This window comes from Schistocerca piceifrons, chromosome 9, assembly GCF_021461385.2.
Source record: "Schistocerca piceifrons isolate TAMUIC-IGC-003096 chromosome 9, iqSchPice1.1, whole genome shotgun sequence".
In the NCBI taxonomy this organism is placed as follows: domain Eukaryota; kingdom Metazoa; phylum Arthropoda; class Insecta; order Orthoptera; family Acrididae; genus Schistocerca; species Schistocerca piceifrons.
Genome location: NC_060146.1, coordinates 196,721,414 through 196,740,846, shown reverse-complemented (window position 1 = coordinate 196,740,846; position 19,433 = coordinate 196,721,414). Strand labels below are relative to the sequence as shown.

The 19,433-nt window shown below is 48.1% G+C and overlaps 1 non-coding gene across 1 annotated transcript; it reads right to left on the bottom strand.

Moving 5' to 3' along the window:
- Window positions 1-14,687: 14,687 nt before the first annotated feature.
- On the bottom strand, window positions 14,688-14,762 carry Trnas-cga. Its single transcript has one exon. It is a non-coding gene; the product is annotated as a tRNA-Ser (tRNA).
- Window positions 14,763-19,433: the final 4,671 nt, after the last annotated feature.

Genomic DNA, 19,433 nt, shown 5'->3' with positions numbered 1-19,433 from the left:
TACAAATCCTTAATCCGTCCCATCCTCTGTTATGCCAGTCCTGCCTGGATATCTGCCCCCCCCTAAATTCTATCAGTCCCTCCAGATCCTTGAGCGTCATGCACTCCGCCTCGCCTTCCGTATCCGCCTCCCGTCCCCCATGCGGCTCCTCTATGATCTCATTCCTTTCCCCCATCTGCTCCTCTTCCTCGAACATATCCGCATCCTCTACACCTCCCGCCGTCTTGAACCCCCTCACCCCCTGGTTGCTCCTCTCCTCTCCCATCCTCGCCCCCTGCCCCGTCTTCACCGTTGTGTCCCCCCTACCCTCCATCTCTACACCCTCCATCTCCTTTCCCAAGGTGGCTTCCGTCAACTCCCCCTCCCGGATGATGCCCTCTCTCCCTCCATTTATCCTTCCTATCAACTCTGATCCTCCCTCCCCCTCCTTTCCTCTGTCCTTTCCCTGGGCTCCCTCTTCCCCCCCCTTCCGTCCTGTTTCCTCCCCACTACACCTCTCCCTACCTCCCTTCTCCCCCCCAGTCCTTTTGTCTTCCCCTCCTCTGCCTACCCCCTCCCTGTCGCGTCTGCCCCCCACCCCTCTTATGGGTCCTCATCCTCCATCAGCTCCTTTCCCGGTTCCCCCCCCCCCTTCGCTTTTACTCTCCTTTCCCCCCCTTTTTGTTTACCCATCTCCTGTTCAGTTTCCCCCCACCTGCTCTCGACTGTGGTGTCACCTTTGCCGACTTTTTCGTGCTGTGTTCTAGTGCCTATTCAGTGTTGTGTTGCGAACAGAAACCATGCTGTCGCTGGGTGTGCGTTTTATATACTTTGCGAACAGAATCCAGACTGTCGCCGTGTTTTTTTTTTTTAATTGTCTATTGTTTCCCCTGTCTGCTCCGTATGTATTTTTATTCGCTTCATCATCCCTCTGTTGTTTGTTTTCATTTCCCCATTTTCTTTTCACCTTGTTACTCAATGAGTCCCCGATTTTATCGCCTGTTTTTTATTATTATTTATTCTCCTGCTCTTTGTCAGAAAACCTGTAGGCTGCAGAGCGGCGTCCTAAGCTGCTGCCAGCCCGCCCCCTTCGGGGGGAATTGAAATTCAATAAAGGAAAAAAAAAAAAAAAAAAAAAAACGATAGGGTACAATCCGACCTTCATCAAAGTCGGTAACGTGATGGTACACATTTCTCCTCCTTACACGAGGCATCACAACAACGTTTCACCAGGCAAAGCCGATCAACTGCTGTTTGTGTATGAGATATCGGTTGGAAACTTTCCTCATGTCAGCACGTTGTAGGTGTCGCCACCGGCGCCAACCTTGTAGCTCTGTAAAGCTAATCATTTGCATATCACGGTATCTTCTTCCTGTCGGTTAAATTTCGAGTCTGTAACCCTTCATCTTCGTGGTGTAGCAATTTTAATGTCCAGTAGTGTAGCATCACGGCGTTCCGTATTAGCGTCCTGAACCCACCGATTCCATTTTCTGTTAACAGCCATTAGATCTCGACCAACGCGAGCAGCAATGTCGCGATATAATAAGCCGCAATCGCGATAGGGTACAATCCGACCTTCATCAAAGTCGGTAACGTGATGGTACACATTTCTCCTCCTTACACGAAGCATCACAACAACGTTTCACCAGGCAAAGCCGATCAACTGCTGTTTGTGTATGAGAAATCGGTTGGAAACTTTCCTCATGTCAGCACGTTGTAGGTGTCGCCACCGGCGCCAACCTTGTGTGAATGCTCTGTAAAGCTAATCATTTGCATATAACGGTATCTTCTTCCTGTCGGTTAAATTTCGAGTCTGTAACACTTCATCTTCGTGGTGTAGCAATTTTAATGTCCAGTAGTGTAGCATCACGGCGTTCCGTATTAGCGTCCTGAACCCACCGATTCCATTTTCTGTTAACAGCCATTAGATCTCGACCAACGCGAGCAGCAATGTCGCGATATAATAAGCCGCAATCGCGATAGGGTACAATCCGACCTTCATCAAAGTCGGTAACGTGATGGTACACATTTCTCCTCCTTACACGAGGCATCACAACAACGTTTCACCAGGCAAAGCCGATCAACTGCTGTTTGTGTATGAGAAATCGGTTGGAAACTTTCCTCATGTCAGCACGTTGTAGGTGTCGCCACCGGCGCCAACCTTGTGTGAATGCTCTGTAAAGCTAATCATTTGCATATCACGGTATCTTCTTCCTGTCGGTTAAATTTCGAGTCTGTAACACTTCATCTTCGTGGTGTAGCAATTTTAATGTCCAGTAGTGTAGCATCACGGCGTTCCGTATTAGCGTCCTGAACCCACCGATTCCATTTTCTGTTAACAGCCATTAGATCTCGACCAACGCGAGCAGCAATGTCGCGATATAATAATCCGCAATCGCGATAGGGTACAATCCGACCTTCATCAAAGTCGGTAACGTGATGGTACACATTTCTCCTCCTTACACGAGGCATCACAACAACGTTTCACCAGGCAAAGCCGATCAACTGCTGTTTGTGTATGAGAAATCGGTTGGAAACTTTCCTCATGTCAGCACGTTGTAGGTGTCGCCACCGGCGCCAACCTTGTGTGAATGCTCTGTAAAGCTAATCATTTGCATATCACGGTATCTTCTTCCTGTCGGTTAAATTTCGAGTCTGTAACACTTCATCTTCGTGGTGTAGCAATTTTAATGTCCAGTAGTGTAGCATCACGGCGTTCCGTATTAGCGTCCTGAACCCACCGATTCCATTTTCTGTTAACAGCCATTAGATCTCGACCAACGCGAGCAGCAATGTCGCGATATAATAAGCCGCAATCGCGATAGGGTACAATCCGACCTTCATCAAAGTCGGTAACGTGATGGCACACATTTCTCCTCCTTACACGAGGCATCACAACAACGTTTCACCAGGCAAAGCCGATCAACTGCTGTTTGTGTATGAGAAATCGGTTGGAAACTTTCGCCATGTCAGCACGTTGTAGGTGTCGCTACCGCCGCCAACCTTGTGTGAATGTTCTGTAAAGCTAATCATTTGCCTATCACGGTATCTTCTTCCTGTCGGTTAAATTTCGAGTCTGTAACACTTCATCTTCGTAGTGTAGCAATTTTAATGTCCAGTAGTGTAGCATCACGGCGTTCCATATTAGCGTCCTGAACCCACCGATTCCATTTTCTGTTAACAGCCATTAGATCTCGACCAACGCGAGCAGCAATGTCGCGATATAATAAGCCGCAATCGCGATAGGGTACAATCCGACCTTCATCAAAGTCGGTAACGTGATGGTACACATTTCTCCTCCTTACACGAGGCATCACAACAACGTTTCACCAGGCAAAGCCGATCAACTGCTGTTTGTGTATGAGAAATCGGTTGGAAACTTTCCTCATGTCAGCACGTTGTAGGTGTCGCCACCGGCGCCAACCTTGTGTGAATGCTCTGTAAAGCTAATCATTTGCATATCACGGTATCTTCTTCCTGTCGGTTACATTTCGAGTCTGTAACACTTCATCTTCGTGGTGTAGCAATTTTAATGTCCAGTAGTGTAGCATCACGGCGTTCCGTATTAGCGTCCTGAACCCACCGATTCCATTTTCTGTTAACAGCCATTAGATCTCGACCAACGCGAGCAGCAATGTCGCGATATAATAAGCCGCAATCGCGATAGGGTACAATCCGACCTTCATCAAAGTCGGTAACGTGATGGTACACATTTCTCCTCCTTACACGAGGCATCACAACAACGTTTCACCAGGCAAAGCCGATCAACTGCTGTTTGTGTATGAGAAATCGGTTGGAAACTTTCCTCATGTCAGCACGTTGTAGGTGTCGCCACCGGCGCCAACCTTGTGTGAATGCTCTGTAAAGCTAATCATTTGCATATCACGGTATCTTCTTCCTGTCGGTTAAATTTCGAGTCTGTAACACTTCATCTTCGTGGTGTAGCAATTTTAATGTCCAGTAGTGTAGCATCACGGCGTTCCGTATTAGCGTCCTGAACCCACCGATTCCATTTTCTGTTAACAGCCATTAGATCTCGACCAACGCGAGCAGCAATGTCGCGATATAATAATCCGCAATCGCGATAGGGTACAATCCGACCTTCATCAAAGTCGGTAACGTGATGGTACACATTTCTCCTACTTACACGAGGCATCACAACAACGTTTCACCAGGCAAAGCCGATCAACTGCTGTTTGTGTATGAGAAATCGGTTGGAAACTTTCCTCATGTCAGCACGTTGTAGGTGTCGCCACCGGCGCCAACCTTGTGTGAATGCTCTGTAAAGCTAATCATTTGCATATCACGGTATCTTCTTCCTGTCGGTTTAATTTCGAGTCTGTAACACTTCATCTTCGTGGTGTAGCAATTTTAATGTCCAGTAGTGTAGCATCACGGCGTTCCGTATTAGCGTCCTGAACCCACCGATTCCATTTTCTGTTAACAGCCATTAGATCTCGACCAACGCGAGCAGCAATGTCGCGATATAATAAGCCGCAATCGCGATAGGGTAGAATCCGACCTTCATCAAAGTCGGTAACGTGATGGCACACATTTCTCCTCCTTACACGAGGCATCACAACAACGTTTCACCAGGCAAAGCCGATCAACTGCTGTTTGTGTATGAGAAATCGGTTGGAAACTTTCGCCATGTCAGCACGTTGTAGGTGTCGCCACCGGCGCCAACCTTGTGTGAATGCTCTGTAAAGCTAATCATTTGCATATCACGGTATCTTCTTCCTGTCGGTTAAATTTCGAGTCTGTAACACTTCATCTTCGTGGTGTAGCAATTTTAATGTCCAGTAGTGTAGCATCACAAGCTAGTATATTATGTGTAGGACTATGAGGTCAAAGTTATGGTACCAAAAGGTCTTTAACAAAATCAAAGTAATAGCTTGTACATACTGGGCAAATAAGAGTGCATTCATAGGATGTAAGTACGCGGTGACCAAAAGAGAATAAGGTGGTCGATGTTAACATAAAATGAATTACGTTGGACGAAACAATGGTTGGAAACCATCGAAAAATGCATGCTACCCATCACATTCCACAACCTCTAACACGCACTCTCACACATTTCGAAAACGTCTTGGGCTCAATGAAGAGATGTAGACTGATTATTTTCAGCCTTCCAAACCGCACTTCGTACCATATGGTCACACGCGAAAGGCTGGACAAAGTCGATTGATGTGAGGTGAGTGTCACAGTCATTTGCTGTCAGACTGTGAATGTTTTATCTTGTTTGATAACGATATATGCAAGCAAATCCTAGTCTGAGTACTTCAGAACTGGACGGTGATTAAAGTAGTGTGAATCAGTGCTATACGAGAAAGTACTCACTGAACTCTCGACAGTAGGCGCTATGTACCCAGTTTGCACCGTAGCCCTGGGTGTTGGTGGTGTAGATCTTAAGGCAGACACAGTCGAGCACCGTAGTGCCGTTCGCCGCCAGCAGAGCCAGCAACGGAGCAGCTACCCCCAATGGATGCATTGTCAGTTGTTGTTGAGACCGAGAGGGAATCACACGCAGTGAGCATCGCAGGCACTGCGGGCCCACTATAAGGATTCTCGTAGCGGAAGTCTTTCCGCAGGATGGGAAAACCACAGGAAGAACGACGACCAGAAGTGAAGGTTTAGTTTCCGACATAAGAACTGCGAGGCTTGACCTTCTTTAACACTGATTCCCCAACTGAGAGAGGTTGTAGGTAACTCCGCTCATTGTAACAGTAAATTTGTTCATCCTTGTGATTGACGCTATACCTGTTATCTTATACAGGGAGACAATATCACTGAAATACGTGCAATAAAATCGTCATTACGGTTTGTGTTAGGATGTTCAAACTGCTGGCCACGCGGCACTCTGGGAAATAGTATGCGCTGGCATAGTTTGGTTTAGCGACGAAGCCCACCTTCATTTGGAGGGTTCGTCAACAAGCAAAATTGGCGCATTTGGGGGATTGAAAATCCGCATTTCGCGACCGAGAAGTCTCTTCACCCTCAACGGGTGACTATCTGGTGTGCAATATCCAATCACGGAATAATCGGTGCGATATTTACCTTGATGGCACGGTAACTACCGAACGGTACATGAAGGTTGTGGAAAATGGTTTCATCCCCATTTTCCAAAGTCATCCTGATTTTGACAATATGTGCTTCATGAAAGGCGGAACTCGACCGCCATAGAAGCAGGATAGTGTTTGATGCCATGGAGGAGCAGTTTGAGGGCCGCATTCGTGTTCTGGGGCACCCAGAGGCCACTGGCATGGGTCTCGATTGGCCGCCATATCTGGATCTGAAGACATGCGACTAATCTTTGTGAGGCTACATTAAAGACAATGTGTAGAATAATAACCAATGCTGAGCTGAAAACAGGCATTCAGGAGGTCGATGTTCCGACACTTCACCGGCTAGTGTAGAATTTCGCTGTTCGTCTGCGTCACATAATCGCCAATGATGGCACGCATATCGAACATGTCACAGCCTACATCCGAAAAGGTGTAGTGACGTTTACATGTTGAACAAAGCGTATGTACGCCGTAGTTAGTAACTAAATTGGGTTTTTTTCCACATAGTTCAATAATTGTCACTCTATATCTTACATATATTATAAAAATGAAAGTTTTTGTGCGTTGTAGTGTGTCTGTTACCCCTTCACGCTGAAACGGCTGCAAGTGTATAGATAAAATTTGCAAAGAGGGTTGCTTGTACCTTGAATTAAAACAGGCTATCTTACATATTTCTAAAAACCAAAGGGTTTCGGGTGCGGGAGAAAAGAAGTGTACCTCATGACGCGGAAGTAGCCATACTTCATTCATCCAGCATCTGTGAATGAGAGCACTAGTGACTTTTTGCAGACTTTACATGTGATTTCAAACCTTTACGAAACTTTTCCTCGCTGACATCCCCCACAAAAAGATGAAAGATGTTCGTCGCTTACTTAATTTTCGTTGTTCATTCAGGAAAACTGGCGCCTGAACCATAACACTTTATTTTATTACTTCTTCACTACTATCTGTGTTCGAGGGACATTTTGAATGCAATATTCACATATACCACAGATTTTTTTTTTTTTCATCAGTCACTGATTTGATGCGACCCAATAGGAACTCCTCTCCCGTGCCAACCTCTTCATCTCACAAGGGCAGGACACGACGTTTGGAACGCGGATTTACTTCAAACTTCGTACACTCGTAGTACTCCATTAGGACAACAAAATTTGTAAGCAGTAGCGCGTACTTCTCAAGCGTTATTGAGACAATCGCAAGATAATTTCGGTCGTCAAGTATATACCTGTGCGTGGTCGTTTTTCCCATGAAGCGGCGGCAGCCGAGTGGGTAGCGTTCAAGCCCCTCATCGCTGGATCGAGTCCCGTTCGTCAGTTTTTTTTATTTCTAACATAGTCGTTTTCTTTATTATTTACCTTACAATTGATATATTGGGAAAAATGCTTGTAATCGGATGAACATTTATTATACTTGCAATGTTATTTGGCAGTCTACAAATGTTTATTATCACAAGTAATATTATATTCATAACTATCGACTAGTAAACGACCAAACGCATATAGTGATACTGAAAATGTCTGCTTGTCCGTCATTTGAGTAATCACTTATACCTGGAAAGAGCCCGAAACTACTTGTTACCTCCAAGATTTGACCAGCACAGACAGCTTTCGAAAGATGTACAATTAATCGTCGCTTTCGACATTACGAGTACAATGGCAGAATGGTATTTTTCGTAAAAACATGGAAAACATAAAGTTAAACGGCACCAGCTGCATTGAATAAATGCTGTTTCCGCATACGCAAGGTCTTTCGAGATTTTACGTGGAAAATACAAACCTCGTTAAAATTTTCAAAAACCTCTTTTTCAGCCAAGAATTGGGAAGAAAACCATGCATGACGCAGCATTTCCTCAAATATCGGCGCTGTTAATTGATCATGCAGTATCGAGTGTATTTTAATAGCGTCTTCAAGAGGCAATCTTCGATTAAATACGAACAGTTTTGAAGACACGGACAACCACACATTTTCAGTATCACTTTATGCGTTTGGTCGTTTACTAGTCGATAGTTATGAATATTATATTATTTGTGATAGTAAAAATTTGTATACTGCCAAATAACACTGTAAATTTAATAAAAGTTCATCCGATTACATGTATTTTTCCCATTATATCAATTGAAACTAGTAAAGAAAATTGTGTTAGAAATAAAAAGAGTGACGAACGGGACTCGATCCAGCGATTCAATGATTACGGGGCTTGAACGCTACCCACTCGGCTGCCGCCGCTTCATGGGAAGAACGGCCACACACAGGTATGTACTTGACGACCGAAATTATCTTGCGATTTTCTCAGTAACGCTTGAGAAGTACGCGCTACCGCTTACACATTTTGTTGTCCTAATGGAGTACTACGAGTGTGAGAAGTTTGAAGTAAATCCGTGTTCGAAACGTCGTGACCAGCCCTTGTCAGAGCAGCACTTGGAACCTACGTCCGCAATGATTTTCAGGATTTACTCCAATCTCTGTCTACAGTTTTTGTCCTCTACACCTCCCTCTACTACAGTGGAAGTCATTCCTGATGTCTTGACAGATGTCCTATTGTCCTGTCCCTTCCTCTTGTCAGTGTTTCCATAAATTCCTTCTTGTCAGTGTTTCCATAAATTCCTTTCCCATTTTGCGCAGAACCTCCTCGTTCCTTACGTTATCAGTCCACATAATTTTCAACATTCGTCTGTAGCACCACATCTCAAATGCTTCGAATCTCTTCTGTTCCGGTTTTCCCACAGTCCATGTTTCACTACTGCACAATGCTGGGCTCCAAACGCACAGTCTCAGAAATTTCTTCCGCAAATTAAGGCCTATGTTTGATACTAGTATACTCCTTTTGGCCAGGAATGCCCTATTTGTCAGTGCTAGTCTGCTTTCGATGTTCTTGCTCCGTCCGTCATTGGTTATTTTGCTGACTAGCTAGCGTAATTCCTTAACTCCATCTACTTCGTGGCCATCAATCCTGATGTCATGTTTCCCACTTTTCTCATTTCTGCCACTTCTGCTTCGATTTACTCTCAATCCATATTCTGTACTCATTTGTTCATTCCATTCAGCAGATCCTGTAATTCTTCTTCAGTTTCACTCAGGGTACCAACGTCGTCAGCGAGTCGTATCGTTGGTATCCTTTAAATTTGAATTTTTATTTCACTCCTGAACCTTTCTTTTATTTCCATCATTGCTTCCTCGATGTAGAGATTGAAGAGCAGGGGGGAAAGACTACGTCCCTGCCTTACAGCCTTCCTAATCCGATCACTTCATCCTTGGTCGTCCACTGTTATTGGTCCCTCTTGGCTCTTGTACAAGTTGTGTATTACCCGTGACTCCCATTAGCTTACCCCTATTTTTTCCAGCATTTCGAACACCTTGCACCATTTTACACAGTTGAAAGTTTTTTCCACGTCGACATATCCTTTACACGTGTTTTGATTTTTCTTTAGTCTTGCTACCACTGTCAACCGCAACGTCGGAATTGTCTCTCAGGTGTCTTTATGTTTCCTAAAGCCAAACTGATCGTCATGCAACACATCCTCAGTTTTCTTTCCCTATCTTCTGTATATTATTATCATCAGCAGCTTGGACGCACGAGCTGTTAAGCTGATTGTACGATAATGTTCGCACTTGTGCGGTCTTGTAGTCTTCGGAATTGTGTGGATGATATTTTTCCGAAAGTCAGATGGTATGTCGCAGACTCATACATTCTACACACCTATTTGAATACTCGTTTTGTTGACACTTTCCCGAATGATCTGACCATGATGTAATGTAACTGAAATCTTCCCGAATCGCCCGGCCTTTTTCAAGCATAGCTCCTCTCCTTGTGATTCTTGAACAGAGTACTCGCTATAACTAGCTGAAATTTATTGCAAAACATAGTTAGTCTTTCTCCTCTCTCATTCCTTGTCCCAAGCCCATATTTTCCTATAACCCTTTCTTCTACTCCTTCCCCTACAACTGCATCCCAGTCTCCCATGACTATTAGATTTTACCTCCCTTTACGTACTATGTTACCCTTTCAATATCCTCATATACTTTCTCTACATCTTCGTCTTCATCGTCGGCATGTATCCCTGAACTATCGTTGTCGGTGTTGGTTTACTGTCGATTCGGATAAGAATATCCCTATCACTGAACTGTTCACCGTAACACTTTCTGCCCTACCATCCTATTCATAAAGACTCCTACTCCCGTTGTAGCATTTTGTGCTGCTGTTGATATTACCCTATACTAATCTGACCAGAAATCCTTGTCTTCTTTCCACTTCACTTTACTGATCCCTACTATATCTAGACTGAAGCTTTGCGTTTCCCTTTTCGGATTTTCTGTCTTCCCTGCCACGTTCAAGCTTCATCAGTAAGTTTTTCTACATCTACATCTACGTGGTTACTCTGCAATTCACACTTAAGTGCCTGTCAGAGGGTTCATCGAACCATTTTCATACTACTTCTCTATCATTCCACTCTCGAATAGCGCTTGGGAAAAAGGAACACCTAAATCTTTCCATTCGAGCTCTGATTTCTCTTATTTTATTATGATGATCGTTTCTCCCTTCGTAGAAGGGTGTCAACAAAATATTTTTGCATTCAGAAGAGAAAGTTGGTGATTGAAATTTCGTAAATAGATTTCGCCGCAAAGAAGACCGCCTTTGTTTCAGTGACTACCACCCCAACTGGCGTATCACATCAGTGACACTCTCACCCGTATTGCTCGACAACACGAAACGAGCTACCCTTCTTTGCACACAACTGTTCAGGCACGTACTTACATCCACCTACTTCGTCTTCAATGGCCAATGCTTTGAGCAAACCGACGGTGTGGCTATGGGGAGCCCTCTCTCACCAGTGATAGCCTTCTTATTTATGGAGAGTTTCGAAGAGGAGGCAGTTCATGTGGACTAACGGAAACCCGTGTGTTTTTACCGATATTTGGACGACACGTTTGTCATCTGGCCCCACGGACCTGATCATCTACTGACGTTTTTAAGACATCTAAATTCCGTCCACGACAACATACGGTTCACCATGGAGATCGAGAAGAAAGGGAAATTGTCCTTTCTTGATGTACTTGGAGATCAAATGGCACTCCGGGTCATAGCGTGTACCGTAAGCCTACACATACGGACCTATATCTACATGCCTCGAGTTGCCACCATCCTGCACAACTCAACGGGATGCTAAACACACTGGTTCATAGGGCACACTCGATATCGGACGAACAATGTCTGCACAAAAAACTCAAACCCCTAGAAAATGTGTTTCACAAGCACGGATACAGCAAACGACAGATTCAGACAGCCCTCAGACAACGGAAACACTGCAGAAACCCCAGATGAAGAACAGTCTAAAGATGAGGAAACAAGCCTTGCTTTTCTAACGTATGCAGGCAATGCGACATAAAAAATTGGGAGACTGCTAAAACAACACAAAGCTGACACGGTCTTCCGACCACCATCTGACATACGGGCCGTACTGGGGACAGTGAAAGACGGATATGGCCTCAAGAAAGCGGGTGTATACAATATTCCATGTGGTTGCGGCGAATCCTACATCGGTCAAACAATCCGGTCGAAGACCGCTGCAAAGAACACCAACGCCACTCGTGCCTAGGCCAGCCCACCAAATCGGCACTGGCAGAACACTGCTCGGAAACTGGACATAAAGGGAAATACGAAGAGACCAAGATTCTTGCCCCTACCAGTTTCTACTGGGACAGCATCTTCAAGGAGGCCATTGAAATTCGCGTAACGGACAATCTCATAAACCGAGACACAGGTTTTCAACTGAGCGAGGCAGGGCAACCATTACTTAACTCCATGAAGGAGTCGCACCACAAGCGGACACAAGACCCTTCTAAGACGGCCGCAGAGGACGCTCCACGGGATTTACTGAGGGACATGAATAACACTGACAATGAGCAGACAGACCCAAAAAAAATATTAGGCTACAACTATAAGGAATTAGAAATCAATAGAATAGAAATATGAAATAGGAATAGCATGTCAGAATAGTATATAAGAAATCCACCCAATGTTGGAAATAAAGAGAGTCCAAACAGAATCAAATAAGATAAGCTAAGGCGTCAAAATGGCATTAGGCCCGCCTCTCCCCATAAGGGACTGGAATGAAACATGCAAAAAAAAAAAAATTAAATAAAATTCTCCCTTCACAGGGACAACCGGACGTGCTCGATATTGCTCTTCTGAAGGGCATCGAGCGCGACTGCTGAGACGCGTAACGTCCTCTCCTCCGACCACGTACCGGTCATATTTGGCCTCGACGTGGCCGGAGCTTCTCTTCCAGACAGCCCTCGAACTGCTCGAGGACGCCCCACACTCCGCCGTGGTAGGGGCAGACGCCGCCCTAGCGTTCTTCACACGAAGAACACTCCGAGCAGCGGAGGAAGCCACGCCGAGACGTCGCCAAGGAGCACGAGACTTCTCGCGACAGCTACCGCGCCCCATCCTGGAAGCGATCATCGAGAAGAACCGACTGTTTCGTGAATGGCAGCTCACTCGCCAACCAGACACGAAGCGCCGCTTAAACCGCACGAGACGGGAAATTAAGGCAGCAGTCGAGCGACACCGGAACCAGGAATGGGAAGACCTTGTGTCTACCCTCAATCCTGAGGATGGCAGTGCCTGGAGGGTGGTAAAGTCCTTCCTACGCCGGCGACAGCGAATAACGCCTTTACAGGTCGGGAGCGACTTCGCCAGCGACCCCGACGCGAAAGCCGGCGTCCTGGCTGACGCATTTGCAGCAAACTTCACACCGGTGGCCGATGTCATCGACGACGATCACATACGGCGGGTCCACGAGCAACTACCAACCTTCTGCGCCGCAAGGGAGGAAGGCGACGTTATCGAGCCGATAACGGAGGAGGAAGTCGCTGTGCAGCTTCGCTCGCTGAACCCCAAGAACGCAGGAGGCAGCGATGGCGTCACAAACAAACAAAACCAAAGTCTTCGAGAGGCTGTACTCGAGAAGACTGATGCGACACGTCACCCAGGAGGGCATCATGCCGGACGAGCAGTTCGGGTTCCGAGAAGAATATGCCACTTCCCACCAGCTCTTGCGGGCGGTAGAACCGGCGATGAGGACATTGGAAACAAGGGAATTTTTTGGGGCAGTGTTCCTCGATGTCTCCCGAGCCTTTGATTCGGTGTGGCACGACGGTCTCGAGTTCAAACTTTTTGAACAAGGGATACCGACGTCCCACATGACGCTGCTGCAGTCGTATGTCTGAACGAATCTTTCACGTGAGGGCTGACGACGGTACGTCCACAGACAGGCAGATACGTGCAGGGGTGCCGCAGGGGTCGGTTCTCGGCCCCTCGCTGCACTTTCTGTACACTGCCGACGCGCCGAAAGTGGCAGGAGTTGAACTGGCGCTGTACGCCGATGATACAGCCCTCTTCACTCGCAGCATGAACGCCCAAGTGCTGAGAAACCGCCTCCAACGCGGGTGCGACGTCTTGGGCTCATGGTCAACAAAGTGGCGGCTGAAATTCAACGCCTCGACGAGCCAGGCAGTCGTCTTCACCTGAAGACTTCTGCCACCAGGGCTTACGCCAGTCGAAATCCTGGGAGAACCTATCCCATGGAGTGGGACGGCGAAATACCTAGGGGTTACCCTAGACTGCAGGCTCACCTTGAAGCATCATATCCGTGATGTGAAAGGGAGAGCAATAGGACGCCTTCGCCCCCTGTATCCGCTGCTAACCCTGCACTCGTCATTGCCACCGCAACAAAGCATCACGCTTTACCTAACATTGGTTCGCCCACTGTTAGAGTGTGCGGTCGTGGTCTGGGGGAGAGCCGCAGATGCTCACATTGTGACTCTGCAGCGGATACAGAACCGCGCCCTGAAGACTGCTATGCAACTTCCGAGGCGCTTCTCAACGCGCCGACTCCACGAGGACACCGGGATCCTGCCTCTAGCCGCCGCCAGGAAGTTCTACGAGAAGACGGGACGCTCCCGCAACCGGCTCATCCTTCGGCTGGGCCAACAACCTCATCACAGGCCAACCACGCGTTGGCCTGACCTGCTGAGGGATTAAGTTTTACTAATCCCTCAACAGAATGTGTCTTTCTCTTTTCAGGTTACACCAGACAGGACCAATCAACAAGAGTGGTAATATATCTTTCTCTCTCTTACAGAAACCGCAGTAATGACAAATTTGTTGTCTAAACTGCACCACCACGAGCCAAGGACAGGTTCGTCATTCCAGCGTCAGCGTCGGACTCCGCTGACGACACGAAGCGCGTTTTCTTGTTGCCGCGGGCCGCGCCGCCGGCCGTTTCGAGCGCTTCGGCTTCCGCAGAGTTAGTCTCTGCCCCTCCCCCCCGCCCTCCAATAATAGGGAAAAAGTAGGCCAAGACCTGGAAGCAGGCCGCGGAACCACATAAAGGTTTTCCGCCGCCCCCGTCCAGGATTCCGCGTCTACCTTCGTTCTCCTAGGGTCAGCAATGCAACCGGAAAAACCAACGGTGACAACAAAATTTACAACTGACAATCACCTGGCAGCAAGCCCCCTTTCCGCTCCAGACATAGCAAACACACGCAAATCACAAACAAACAAATACATTTCCAGAATGAGATTTTCACTCTGCAGTGGAGTGTGCGCTGATATGAAACTTCCTGGCAGATTAAAACTGTGTGCCCGACCGAGACTCGAACTCGGGACCTTTGCCTTTCGCGGGCAAGTGCTCTACCAACTGAGCTACCGAAGCACGACTCACGCCCGGTACTCACAGCTTTACTTCTGCCAGTACCTCGTCTCCTACCTTCTAAACTTTACAGAAGCTCTCCGGCGAACCTTGCAGAACTAGCACTCCTGAAAGAAAGGATATTGCGGAGACATGGCTTAGCCACAGCCTGGGGGATGTTTCCAGAATGAGATTTTCACTCTGCAGCGGAGTGTGTGCTGATATGAAACTTCCTGGCAGATTAAAACTGCAAGGTTCGCAGGAGAGCTTCTGTAAAGTTTGGAAGGTAGGAGACGAGGTACTGGCAGAACTAAAGCTGTGAGTACCGGGCGTGAGTCGTGCTTCGGTAGCTCAGTTGGTAGAGCACTTGCCCGCGAAAGGCAAAGATCCCGAGTTCGAGTCTCGGTCGGGCACACAGTTTTAATCTGCCAGGAAGTTTCAAACAAATACATTGTCAGTATTTGCGATCCCCCCCCCTTCCTCCCCTCTCCTTATCCGCTCCTGGTTGCCAACGGCCAAAATCGCCTCACCGAACACATCTTCAACCTAACTGGCAAGCAGAAGTCCCGTCAACCGACCAAATCCTTCCCAAACCCGCAACTGCTACCCAACCCCCTACCCGATCTCAGTTCCTAAAATCCCTCCCCCCCCCCACTCAAGTCCACCTCATCTAAACAGTGGCGTGCAAGGAAGGACAGGAAGCACTCCAAGGGAAAGAAACACTCCACCACCCCCAACCCAACCACCCCCTGTGACGAAACTGCGCCCCCGACAGCACCTGTCGTCGCTGTGAGAGGGGACCAGGAAACAACTGCACTGGAAGGGAACCACGTAACCGGGCAAGACTCGGATGGTTTCGTGCCGGCGAAGAAAAACTTTCGCCAGGCGAGGCTTCCGGCTGCTCGGGGAGTGGAACCCATCCCGAACAGGTTTCAGGCGGTGACTGATGAGCCAGAGACATCACATGACACAACACGAACACAAAATCACGTCACCCACCACCTCCCTCCGATTGTCGCAGAGTTTACCCAGAATTATGAGGAACTCTTCGAGATGCTAAAAACAGAAATCGAGGGAGGCAGTTTCCAGGTAAAACCTGCTGGTGGTGATAAAATCAAAATAACAGTACGCACACTTGGGCACTACACCACAATCAAAACACTTCTTAACAACAAAAACATACCCCACTACACATTCCCCACAAAAAAGACACGAAACAAGAACATTGTGATCCGAGACCTACTGAGGCGACTGTCCCCCCAGGTGATCAAAACAGACTTGACTGCCCAGGGGTACGTCGTCAAGGCGGTCCAGCAGATGGGCAACATAGGAAGCAAATGGCCCCTATACCAGGTCGCACTGCCAGATATCCCGCAAAACAAAAGGGAAATAAAGATGATCCTGGCTTTCTCTGTGACCACTGAACCACTGTGCCGCAAAAACAAGATGGTGCAGTGCTTCAGGTGTCAGGGCATCAATCATATTGCAGCACACTGCTCCATGGCAGTAAGGTGCAGAAAATGGGCCGAGGCCCATGACACAAGGACGTGCACAATAAAACACATGGACCCACAAATAAGGTGTGCGCTGTGTAGTAAAAACCACACAGCGGGTTACCAAGGTTGTGAGGTCACAAAAGACACTCACAGCAGGCAAAGAGCGCCAAGGCCGCCCCCCATACATGCAAACTAAACACCACCAACCCATCCAGCCACAGAACAAAACAAAACACGATAACACACAGGGACAAGGCCTGGGTAAAACCAAGACCGGACACGCCAAGGTCAAATTACGCGGAAGTGGTTTCACCTTTGAGAAGCCATGGAAACATAGCTCCATCACCACAACAGCAGACACCAACACAAGAACAACACCGGGAAACACACAGCAACAACAACCAGCTCCACCATGACAGAGAGAGCTCTGGGAAACCCCACACGTCCCCCCCCTCCCCCCCCCCCCTGTGGATCAATTGTTAGGAATAATGGTGCAGACCATGAACCTCGTCATAGAAAAGATGAAGGAATTCAAGGAAGCCCAGAAGCAGAACACACAGATTCTCGTTGCCCTTCAGGCAGCAGTCCAGCAGTCGCTCCCCTCTGCGACTTCCTCAGTTGTTTCAAAACCCCATCATGAATAGACGACCAAATATCCAAGGCCTGACAATGTACGTCTTTAACGCAGATGACATTGTCAATCAAGAGTTCAGATACTCATGAAGGAGTTTTCCATCGACATATGCATGATGGGGGGAACCCACCTAAAACCGGGAATAAAAGCGACAATTCACAACTACGTTAGCTACCGTAAAGACAGACCAACCCAAGGCATGGGAGTGGCCACATACATAAAAAGAGGGATCCCCCACCACCTAGTATTCTTACCAGCTACCAACAAAATCGAAGCAGTGGCGGTGGAAGTAACCACTACCACTGGACCCCTAACAACTGTTGCAATTTACCTACCCCCACAAGACCAGATAGATGAGGGAGACGTAGATGCTCTTGGGCAAATTGAAGGCAAACTCATAATATGGGGTGACTTCAATGCCAAACACCCTGATTGGAATTCTAGAGTAACCTCCAGAGCAGCTGGCAAACTGCAACAACTAGCGTGCACCCACCACATCGAAACATGGGGTCCGGTCGAGCCCACATCTTATCCAGAAAATGGAGGCAGGCCCGACGTGTTAGACATGGCTCTTACTAGGAGGATCTCAGGGTTTGTGGCCGCAAGGACAATCAACAGAATGTCCTCCGACCACAGCCCAGTGATACTAGAAGTCGATGTGGGAGAATGGGTAGCACTCTCACGGTTCCAGACGTCTTACAAACGTACAGACTGGTAGCGATACCAAGAAACTGTAGCCTCTGATATCACTCGCGCTCCGCCACCTACTGCCGAAACAGTAGAACAAGCGCTACAAGACTTAACAGGCAGCATCTTGCAGGCAGCGGAAGAGGCCACCCCTCCACAAAGGGATGGCCCACCGCCGCAAATACAGCTCCCGGAACACTTGCTAGCTCAAATTCGACATAAGAACAGAGTGGCAAAAGAGAGGAAGATCACCAGAGATCAGGGCACCAGGAGGCTGCTCAATCGTCTGCAGAGATAACTGAAGGTAGCGCTCAATGAGCACAGAAACCAGCAATGGCAAAACCGCCTCACAGCTCTCAAAGTAGACGATCATACACTATGGCAAGCAACCAAACAGTTCACAAAAAGACGCGCTAGGATTCCGCCACTGCACGGTGAGGGGGGTCTGGTCTACAGCCACGCTGAGACGGCTAACGCCCTCGCCGACTCCTTCGAGAAGCAGTCAAGCGGCAGAACCCCAGGATGAAGAGCATGAAGAGCATGAAGAGGTAGTCAGTCGTCAACTGGCTGTCTTCCTCAATGCTGAGGACGACCCAGAGGACGAACCCATACTATCTACCCCCGAGGACATGGCAAGAGTAATTAGGTCCCTCCTACAAAAAAGGCGCCAGGACATGACAGTGTCACCAATCAGTTAGTGAAAAATCCCCCACCCACAGCGATCACACACCTCACGAACGTCCTCAACGAGATTACTAGATCCCGCGAGTTCCCATCTTGCTGGAAACATGCGGAAGTGGTCGCGATACACAAACTGGGGAAAGACCCTCTATTCCCGCAGCACTACAGGCCGATTAGCCTCTTGCCAACTCTCAGCAAGATCTATGAGCGCTTCCTGCTAAGACCCATACAAGAACACATTACAAGAGAGCAAATTCTGCCGGATTTCCAATTCGGATTCCGGCAGAACCTCTCTGCCCCACAACAGCTCATGAGAATGTTTGAAGCAGCCACAGAGGGCTTCAACCACAGAGGCTACTGCAGCATAGTGCTACTAGACGTAGCCAAAGCCTTTGATTCAGTATGGCATAGAGGGCTACTCTACAAGTTGTACACACAAGGGTTTCCCAGGGGCATAGTTCAGCTGATCAAAAGCTATCTCACGAATAGAACTTTCTTCGTCAAAGGAGAAACTGCCACCTCCACCAAAAGGCCTATTCGTGCTGAGGTGCCACAGGGATCGGTCCTGAGGCCCGTTTTGTACAGTCTGTACACAGCAGACACTCCAGCGCCCCCCCCCCCCCCCCCTGGTGCACACTGCACAGTACGCAGACGACACAGCCTTCTACACGAGAAATGTGAACTAGGACCTGGTCATTCGTAGGCTACAAAGGGTTTTAGATGACACAGAAACCTGGGTTGTCGCTGGCGCATCACCATCAACTCTGAAAAGACGCATGCTATGCTGATTACCTGCAGGCTCGGAAGGCGCGAACCTCCTCAACGTCCCCCCCCCCCCCCTCCACCTTCACCTAAACGGAACCCAACTCCCCTGGCGCAGAACCGCCAAGTACCTTGGAGTAACCTTGGACTCTCGTCTTACGTGGAAACCCCACATAGACGAGGTCCACAGGAAGGTCTGCGCTAGAATGTCCGCCCTATACCCAATCCTGAACTCAACCAGCTCCCTTCCCTGCCCAGTAGGAGTAAATGAGTACCAGGCCCTGATCCGGCAGTAATGGAATATGCATGCCCTGTCTGGGGATACGCGGCAAAGCAGCACCTGGACAAACTCCAGAGGCTGCAGAACCGCGCCCTCAGGAGGGCACTGCATTTACCTCTTGGATTCCCCACAGATGATCTGCACGCCGCTGCCGAA